Raw genomic sequence first — 10,546 nt, 5'->3', positions numbered from 1 at the left:
AATTTAATAAATAAGTGTGGGGTCTAGGCGGTGGAGGGGAGATAGATGGGAGGGAGGCCTGAGCGGAGAAAGATAGTGTGGTTTACGTTTGTGGATTTGGGGAGGGCGTCAGGGAAGGGCCTGCTGGCTGAGCCATGCCACCATCCAGAAGGAGAACAAGGGTCTTGGGGGTCAGACGCCCCCTACCCAAGAGCATCCCCTCCCGACCAGGGCTCCCTGGTGTCCCAGCTCCACGGAGGCAGATAGTTGCTTTACTTGGGGTTCTTGCCCCTGAGACGACCTTGCCAGTCATCTTCTGGGCCCTGTCGTTCTCTGGCATCCTGGGCACAGAGCACTCTGCCCTCCACAAGTATACAAGCTCCAGAATGTGCTGGAATGCCCTGTGGGAGGGAGGTTCTGGGGTGCATGCATACTGGGGACCCTCAGAGAGGCTAAACCAGTCCCGGTGCCACACAGCAGACCAGGAAGCTCCTCCCCAGCGCACGCGGTTTTCTGGACCGTTGATTTATAGAAGAGTAAATGGGAAGTGTGGTGGCCCTCCCCCCATCCCCTGGGCCCAGGCGGGGAGCCAGTCTGGTGGCTTCGAGCCCAGAGGGTGCCCCAAGACCGGGAAGTGGGGCAGGGCAGAACCAAGAGCAGAAATCAGTACTGGCCACGAGGAAGAGATTAGCAGCTTGCCCAGAAGGAGATGGGGTGCACAGGAGTTTGGAGGGAGGTTCCTGCTGGCTTAAGCGCTCCCCTCCCCCTGTCACCCTGTGGCCCGCTTCCTTACAGATCTGCTGTGTATGTAGTTCCCCAAAACGGGGTATCTGCTTCCTGACATGAGCCAGCATGCAAGATTCTCCTGACATGAGTTTTGGGAGGGGAGAGACAGACAGACAGACAGACAGACAGACAGACAGACAGACAGAGACAGTGAGAAGAGAAAGAAGAGAAAGGAAGGAGAAAGGAAAGAAGAAAGAAAGAAAGAAAGAAAGAAAGAAAGAAAGAAAGAAAGAAAGAAAGAAAGAAAGAAAGAAAGAAAGAAAGAAAGAAAGAAAGAAAGAAAAGAAAAAAGAAAGAAAGAAAGAAAAGAAAGAAAAGAAAGAAAGAAAAGAAAGAAAGAAAGAAAGAAAGAAAGAAAGAAAGAAGGGGCCGGGCGGTGGCGCTGGAGGTAAGGTGCCTGCCTTACCTGCGCTAGCCTAGGAGACGGACCGCGGTTCGATCCCCCGGCGTCCCATATGGTCCCCCAAGCCAGGAGCGACTTCTGAACGCATAGCCAGGAGTAACCCCTGAGCGTTACCGGGTGTGGCCCAAAAACCAAAAAAAAAAAAAAAAAGCAAGAGAAGAGAAAACGAAAACAGAAAGAAAGAATAGAAAAAGAAAGAAAAGAAAGAAAGAGAAAAAGAAAGAAAGAAAGAGAAAGAAAGAAGAAAGAAAAAGAAAGAAAGAAAGAAAGAAAGAAAAGAAAGAAAGAAAGAAAGAAAAGAAAGAAAGAAAGAAAGAAAGAAAGAAAGAAAGAAAGAAAGAAAGAAAGAAAGAAAAAAAAGAAAGAAAGAAAAAGAAAGAAGAAAAGAAAGAAGAGAAAAAGAAAGAAAGAAAGAAGAGAAAAAGAAAGAAAAGAAAAGAGAAAAAGAAAGAAGAGAAAAAAGGAAAGAAAGAAAGAAGAAAGAGAAAGAAAGAAAGAAAGAAGAAAGAAAGAAAGAAAAAGAAAGAAAGAAAGAAAGAAAGAAAGAAAGAAAGAAAGAAAAGAAAGAGAAAGAAGAAAGAAGAAAAGAGAGAGAGAGAGGGCTTCACAAGTTCCATCTTAGGCACCTCAAGCTCCCCCTGAGCATTGCCAGGTAATCCTTGAGCACCTTTGTGTCTCTCCTCCCAAAATCAATGAGAAAGAAAGATGTTTTGCATGTGGCAAACACTGTTTGATGCCAGCACTCACCAAATGGGCCAAGACTAGAAGAACCCCCAGTATATAATTTTGAAACCCAGAGAGACAGAGAAATGCCTAAAACATGAATATACGGGGCCGGCATGGTGGCGCTAGAGGTAAGGTGCCTGCCTTGCCTGCGCTAGCCTAGGATGGACCGAGGTTCGATCTCCCGGTGTCCCATATGGTCCCCCAAGCCAGGCACGATTTCTGAGCTCATAGCCAGGAGTAATCCCTGAGCGTCACTGGGTGTGGCCCAAAACCCAAAAAACAACAACAATAACAACAACAAATAGACAAACAAAACATGAATATACACCTGATGAAGTAACTTGGGAGTCTGTGGTACTCAGGGGACAGTGCGTTGCAGGGGTTGAACCAGGGCTCCTGTGCCCAAAGCCTGTGGTTGCAGCCTTCTCAGGCCCTGACCAGGCAAGAGCCTGAGGCCTCTTCCAGACCACTGAGTCCATTGTCTACACTTCTGTGTTTCAGTGAAAGCTCCCTCAGCTCTGTGCTCTGAACCCCCACCACACCAGTACCCAGACTACGAGCAGCCCAGAATGGGTCCCTCATCACCATAGAGCAGGGGTGGCGAACAGGATTTTTACCCTCACTCAAAATGGCAAAATGCAATATGTGTTTAATAGATTATTGTTAAAATTATATGCTTTTGTGTCAGTGTTTGTCTGTTTTGGCAGGTCACTGCGTAGTGTGGCTTTCTGACTGTCACAGTTTAAAGTTTTGGCTCTTTGTGTTGAACTTGTTCGCCACCCCTGCCATAGAGTATCCTGGCCCCTGCTGTTTCCAGTTGCTATGGACTTCTCCACACATGCAAGCACTTCCCCAGCGTGGTTCGGACAGTGTTCACCAGAGTGAATGTTCATGCCCAGAGAAGAACAGAGTGTACCCGGTACATGAAAGGATCTTCATGCCACTATCACCAGCCACGGCTGCTTCCTGTGGCTGTGAATCAGAGTGCTCAGCCTTCATCCTCAGGTTCTGTTCCAATTCCCTTCTCTGATTCTGTCAGCTGAAGCAGTGCACAGAATTCAGGAAACTTTTCTTAAAACGTTGGTTTTGGGGGCCAGAGAAATAGAGTGAAGGTAGGGCGTTTGCCTTGCATATAGAAGGACGGTGGTTCGAATCCTGGCATTCCATATGGTCCCCTGAGCCTGCCAGGAGCGATTTCTGAGTGTAAAGCCAGGAGGAACTCCTGAGCACTGCCAGATGTGCCCCTCCCCCCAAAAAAATTGGTTTCAGGAGCCAGAAAGAGCACAGCAGTAGGGCATTTGCTTTGCACATGGCCAACCCTGAATGGACCTGGTTTTGATTCCCAGCATCCCATATGGACCCCAGAGCCTGCCAGGAGCAACTTCTGAGCACAAAGCCAGGAGTAACCCCTGAGTTCTGCCAGGTGTGCCTCAAAAAAAAAACAAATAAGCCGGAGAGATAGCATGGAGATAGCATGGAGGTAAGGTGTTTGTCTTGCATGCAGAAGGTCAGTGGTTCAAATCCTGGCATCTCATATGGTACCCTGAGCCTGCCAGGAGCGATTTCTGAGCGTAGAGCCAGGAGTAACCCCTGAGCACTGACAGGTGTGACCCAAAAAACAAACAAAAAATATTTTAGGGGTTACACCCGGCTGTACTCAGAGTAACTCCTGACTTTGTGCACAGAAATTGCTCCTGGTGGCATTTAGGAGACCCTGTGGAGATGCCAGGAATTGAACTCAGGTTAGCCACCTGAGAGGTAAATGTCCTCTTTATTTTATTGTCTTGTCTCCACAGGAAACCCTTTGATGCACAAGCTCACATGTAGTTTTTTTTAACCATTTTTTGGTTTTGTCTGGCTTTTGGGCCACACTCAGTAGAACTTAGGGATTACTCCTCATTCAGTGCTCAGGGATCCCTTCTGGAGGAATCAGGGGACAATATGGGAAGCCAGAGATCAAACCCAGGTCAGCCACATGCAAGGCCAGCGTCCTTCCTGCTGTGTTATCACTCTGACCTCCAGCTCACCTATTTATTACAAAGATCAGGAACAGACTAGTACAAGAAGCTCTAAAGGAGAGTTGTGAGGAGACGTGTCTCTTTAGGGAGAGAGATCAGTTCCACACAGACCTACATGTTCACCAAACTGCTCATCAATTCCTGCAGTTTGATGAGCTTTTAAGGACACAAGGTGTGACTGGTGAATGCTTAGGCCATCGGTAGTAGATTGTAGCCCCCATGTCCTCTCTGGTGGTCCAGGTGTGCCTCAACATCTACAACATAGATATGAGTCCCAGACACCAGGCTACATCCTTACGTCTATCCAAAGAGCACCCAGTTTGGGCTTGTGAGATAGTACAGCAGGGAGGGCACTAAACTTGCATGCAGGTGCCTGATTTTCATCCCCAGCATCCCACAAACCCACCAGGACTGATTCCTGAGAGCAGAACCAGGAGTAAGTCCTGAGCACCACTCCATGTGCCCACAAAACAAAACCAAGAGTCCCATATTCATATCACATGCAGCGCTTTAGGAGCCAGCAGCTGTAGTTAGAGACCCATCATGTACGGGAAATGATGTTTGACTCTTTTGCAGTGCTCAGGATGTGCTCATGTCAGGGACCACTTGTGTAACAGTGCTCAGAGGACATGTCATACAAGGTTTCTTTCTCTTTTTCTCTCCTTCCTTTCCTTCCTTCCTTCCCCTCTCTTTCTTTTATTCCCCTTTGTTTGCCACACCCATATTCTCTGCAGTTACTCCTGTCTCTGTACTCAGAGATCCCTCTTGGTGGTCTCAGGGCACTAGATGGGTTGCCAAGGATCAAATCCAGATTGTCCACATGTAACAGTGAGCCTATTCAAAGCAAAAGCAAAAGCAAACCTGGGCTTTGGTTTGAAGAGATAGGTGCAGCTGGGAGGGCTCTTGACTTGCACAGGCTAACCTGAACTTGATCCCCAGTGATACCATAATGTCCTCTGAGCCCACCAAGAATGATCCCTGAGTGCAGAACTCAAAGTCATGGCCAGGTGTGGGACAAAAACTAAAAGGCAAACAAACCAAACTTCTTGTTTCAAGGGGGAAGGTTGTGTTTTGAGTCTGGGGTCTTTTCCTGATTTTGTTTGTTTGCTTGTTTGTTTTTGGGTCACACCTGGTGGCACTCAGGGCTTACTCCTGGCTCTTCACTCAGAAATCACTCCTGACAGGCACCGGGGACCATATGGGATGCCGGGATTTGAACCACCGTCAGTCCTGAATTGACTTGTGCAAGGCAAATGCCCTACTACTGTGCTATTTCTTCAGCTCCACGAGGCTGATTTTGTGTTTAGCAGTTACCCCGGCGGTGTTTGAGGGATTATTATAGTAACTCTAGGATCAAACCAGAGTCAGCTGTGTACAAGGAGGCACTTTAAGCCATATACTGTCTTACCCTTCATTTATTTTTCGGGGAGGGAGGTCACACCTGGCAGTGCTCAGGGGTTACTCATAGCTCTACCCTCAGAAATCACTCCTGGCAGGCTCAGGGGACCATATGGGATGCCGGGATTTAAACTGTCCTTCTGCATGCAAGGCAAGCACCCTACCTCCATGCTATCTCTCAGACCCTCATTATTTTTAATTAAGATATATTTTTTTGCTTTTGTTGTGGGATCATACCCAGCAGTGCTGAGGGCTTACTCCTGGCTCTATACTCAGGAATCACTTCTGGTGGGAATTAGAAGACCGTATGGGGGTCCCAGGGATCAAACTTAGGTCGGCTATGCACATCCTGCCAGCTTATTTTTAAAGTTTTTTTGGTTAATGACCTAATTTTTATTTATTTGCATACTGTCCCCTTTCCCTCCCCTCTTTTTTTGGGGGGGGGGGGCCACACCCGGCAGTGCTCAGGTTACTCCTGGCTGTCTGCTCAGAAATAGCTCCTGACAGGCACGGGGGACCATATGGGACACCGGGACTTGAACCAACCACCTTTGGTCCTGGATCGGCTGCTTGCAAGGCAAACGCCGCTGTGCTATCTCTCCGGGCCCCCCTCCCCTCTTTTTTGAGGGGTTTGGACCACCCTTGGCCATTTGGTACAAAAAGCTTTGGCAAGGGGCCAGGGCAATAGCACAGCGGTAAAGCATTTGCTTTGCGCGAGGTCAACTCCGGACAGACCCCAGTTCAATTCCTGGCATCCCTTATGATCCCCTGAGCCTGCCAGGAGCAATTTCTGAGTGCAGAGTCAGGAGTAACCCCTGAGCAACGCCAGGTGTGACCAGAAACAAAAGCAAACGAACCAAAAAAAAAAAAAAAAGCTTTGGCTACTGGGCTCTTAGGGGGTCACTCCCTCCCTACACTGTCAGTTGGGGAGACCGAGGAGAAGGGATTAATTGCCCTTGTATACACTTTTCTCATATCCAGATTCATACTCACTGGAGGCCGCACCCTGATGCAGACACCCTCACTTCAGCGGCCATGCTGGAGGGCCATGAGGACCTCATTTGGCGAGGTCACTGATGAAATACCCACACAATGGGGGTGGTGTTGGGGGTCTGGACCCCTCTATTACCCTTCCTGCTTTATTGGGAATTCTCTTATTCCCCCCTCTACCTCTTCCTTATTATTGAAACTGCTGCAACCAGTGCGGGCTGCATGGCAGTGGTGGTTTCAGGGGTCCCCACCCAAACGAAAAACCCAGAGTTCAGCCCTCCATCCTTGCCAAGTATCTCCACCCCTCCAATTCTGTTTTAAATATTTGGCCCTTTAGAATCTTCTGGAAACAGACATCTACTGTGGTGAGGGGAGCGCCTATACCCGGTAAAGATCAGACTGATTCTTGACTCTACTCAGAGATCGGGGGTGGGGAGGGCTTTGAGTAGTGTCTGGGATCAAACCCAGGTCAGCTAAAGGCACTGCCAGGGTCTTTGCCACTGTCTTTTCACTCGCTCCAGCCCTTTCCCAGATACTTTTACCAGGGGGAAATTCCACCAAGCAGTGCTCGGTCAACCCCATGGAGGTTCAATGCCAAAGTTAGTGCTAGTGTTATCCGGCTCACTCTAGCAGTGTCCAAGTCTGTACTCTGCAATGCTGGGGACGCTGGGGTGCCATAACCAAAGCAGCATATAATTGCTGGACCCCAGCCCTTCCTTGCATGCCTTTGCCAAGATGCAGCATCACTCAACATGTCTGTCTAGGAGACTCACCAATAGGAGTAAAACTGCCAGCACAGCCGAGGCAAGGCCTCTCTCCAACCCACCCCTCAATAAAGGAAGGTTCAGGGGCCGGAGAGATAGCATGGAGGTAGGGCATTTGCCTTTCATGCAGAAGGACAGTGGTTTGAATCCCGGCATCCCATATGGTCCCCTGTGCCTGCCAGGGGTGATTTCTGAGCCTAGAGCCAGGAGTAACCCCTGAGTGTTGATGGGTATGACCCCCCCCCAAAAAAAAAAAGACAAAAAGAAAAAGAAAGGAAGGTTCAGGTTCAGAGTAATAGCACAGTGGCAGGGTGTTTGCCTTGCATGCGGCCAACCCAGGATGGACCTGGGTTCGATTCCCAGCATCCCATATGGTTCCCCAAGTTTGCCAGGAGCAATTTCTGAGCACAGAGTCAGGAGTAACCCCTGAGTGCTGCTGAATGTGGTCCAAAAAGAAAGAAAGAAAGAAAGAAAGAAAGAAAGAAAGAAGGAAGGAAGGAAGGAAGGAAGGAAGGAAGGAAGGAAGGAAGGAAGGAAGGAAGGAAGGAAGGAAGGAAGGAAGGAAGGAAGGAAGGAAGGAAGGTTCATCTGGAGAGGCAGTACATCAGAGAAGGTGCTTGCTTGCCTCAGATCAGCTACCCTGGGTTCAATCCCTGGCACACCATCTAGTCCGCTGAACTCCATCAGAAATGATTCCTGAGCTCAGAGCCAGGAGTAAACCCTGAACAGAGCCGGGTGTGGCCCAAAATGAATAAATAAAAATGAAGTCATGAAATTTGCTTAGACATGGATAAACAAGAAGAGTATCATGCTGAGTGAAATGAGTCAGAGGGGGAGGAACAGACATAGAATGATTGCATTCATTTGTGGGATATTTAAAGGAAAAAAGATAGCATGATAATATTGCTCAACAATGATAGAACAACAATGATAAAAATGATTGGGGCTGGGGCCGGAGCAATAGCACAGCAGTAGGACATTTGCCTTGCACACGGCCAACCCAGGATGGACCCGGGTTTGATTTCCGGCATCCCATATGGTTCCCCCACCCACCTTCCCAGCCTGCCAGGAGCAATTTCTGAGCACAGAGCCAGGAGTAAACCCTGAGTGCCGCGGTTGTGGCCCAATAAAAGAAAATCTGAAAAGAGAAAATAAATGATTTGGGGTTGTGTAGATAGGCAAGAAGGGACCACTATGACAAGAATAGTCAGAAATGATCAGTCTGGACAAGAACTGGATACTGAATGGAGGAAAAGTGATATGCATAATATTCATGACACCTTTTTTGGGGGGGTTGGGTCACACCCAGCCGCGCTCAGGGGTTACTCCTGGATCAGAAATCGCTCCTGGAAGGCTCGGGGGACCATATGGGATGCTGGGATTTGAACCACCGACCTGCATGCAAGGCAAATACCCTACCTCCATGCTATCTCTCCAGCTCCTAAAATACTATTTTGGGTTTTTTTTTATTTGTTTGTTTGTTTGTATTTTTGGGCCACACCCGCTCAGGGGTTACTCCTGGTTGTTTCCAGAGTCTGGCTATTGTAAATAGCGCTGCAATGAATATAGGTGTGAGGAATGGATTTTTGTATTGTATTTTTGTGTTCCTCGGGTATTTTCCTAGGAGTGGTATAGCTGGATCGTATGGGGTTACTCCTGGCTATGCGCTCAGAAATCGCTCCTGGCTGGGAAGACCACATGGGACGCCTGGGGATTGAACCACAGTCCATCCTAAGCTAGTATGTGCAAGGCAGACACCATAATCCAGGGGTCTCAAACTCACGGCAAACAGCCCGCCGTACAATATTTTGTGGCCCTGCCCTAGAGGAATCTTTTTTTGTTTTGTTTTGTTTTAGTTGTTTGGGTCACACACCCCCAATGTTCAAGGCTTACTACTGACTTTGCACTCAAGGATCACCCCGACTTTGCCTCCTGCGGCCCCCAGGTAAATTGAGTTTGAGACCCCTGCCATAATCCCTGTGCCACCACTCTGGTTCCACATGATACCCTTTTTGTAACAACCCACAGTGTCTACAAGAAAAAAAAAGACAGGGGCCCGGAGAGATAGCACAGCGGCATTTGCCTTGCAAGCAGCCGATCCAGGACCAAAGGTGGTTGGTTCGAATCCCGGTGTCCATATGGTCCCCCCCCCCCCCCCCCGTGCCTGCCAGGAGCTATTTCTGAGCAGACAGCCAGCACTGAGCACCGCCGGGTATGGCCCAAAAACCAAAAAAAAAAAAAAAGACAGAAGAAATATGCCTGCCCTAGACACAGACCGTGTGTGTGTGTGTGTGTGTGTGTGTGTGTGTGTGTGTGGTGTGTGGGTGGGTGTGTGTGGTGTGTGGTGTGTGGTGTATGTGGTGTGTGCAGGGGAAGGAACCTGTGGACATTGGTGGCAGGAAACCTGGACTGGTGAAGGGATGGTGTTGGACAATGTATGTCTGAAACTCAACCATCAACTTTTGTTTGTTTTGTTTTAGGGCCACACAGGTGATGCTCAGGGATTATTCCTGGCTATGCGCTCAGAAATTGCTCCTGGCTTGGGAGACCATATAGGATGCCAGGGGATCGAACCACAGTCCATCCTAGGTCAGCGCGTGCAAGGCAAATAAATACCCTACCGCTGCACCATCGCTCTGGCCCCCAGCCGTCAACTTTTTAACTCTGTATCACAAAGTGATTAAATTTTGAAAAAAAAATTGTAATGAATAAAACAAAGAATTTTTTTTATGGCAAGAATACACTGGGCTTGACCCAGGCTTGATCCCCAGAATGGCATATGGTCTCCCAAGTCTGCCTGAGGTGGTCTCTGAGCACAGAGTCAGGAGTAAATTCTGAGCATTACCAGGTGTAGCCCCAAAATTAAAAAAAAAAAAGATTTTTCATCTATTTAAATAATATCTCAAGAGTCTTCTCCGAGGCATTCAAAGAATGGCCACTGAACAGCACTTTTCAAAGGATGGAGAGGGAGGAAGGAAGTTGGGAGGATGGAAATGGAGGATGGAGACGGAGGATGGAAATAGAGATGGGAGGATGGAGATGAAAGATGAAGGTGGAGGAATGATGTTGGGAGGATTTTATGGAAGAGTATGTAATCTGACCCAAATATGCTTCATGTGCGCCGCAGCTCCCGAGGAAACCTTTTCTGCAAGCAGCGACAAAGCTTACCTAATGTCTGCGTTGATGCACGGTCTGGGATGCGCCTCTGGCTGGACTCGCCTCCTGGACCCCGCTTCCCACCCAGCTTCTGATGCGATGGAGGCCAGCGCCTGCCAGCGCGTGTGCGAAAGGCGTGTGCGAATGGTGCCATCTGCCGGCCGCGGCTGGAATGACGTTCGCGGGCTCGGCTCCCCAACGGGGTCCAATTCCCTCTTGGACCCTAGGTCTTGGCCACCCCATCCTCAGCCACTTTTTTGTTTTTGGGCCACACACGGTGACACTCAGGGGTTATTCCTGGCTATGTGCTCAGAAATCGCTCCTGG

Source organism: Suncus etruscus, chromosome 15 (genome assembly GCF_024139225.1).
Source record: "Suncus etruscus isolate mSunEtr1 chromosome 15, mSunEtr1.pri.cur, whole genome shotgun sequence".
Taxonomy (NCBI): Eukaryota; Metazoa; Chordata; class Mammalia; order Eulipotyphla; family Soricidae; genus Suncus; species Suncus etruscus.
This window is presented reverse-complemented; position numbering follows the sequence as displayed.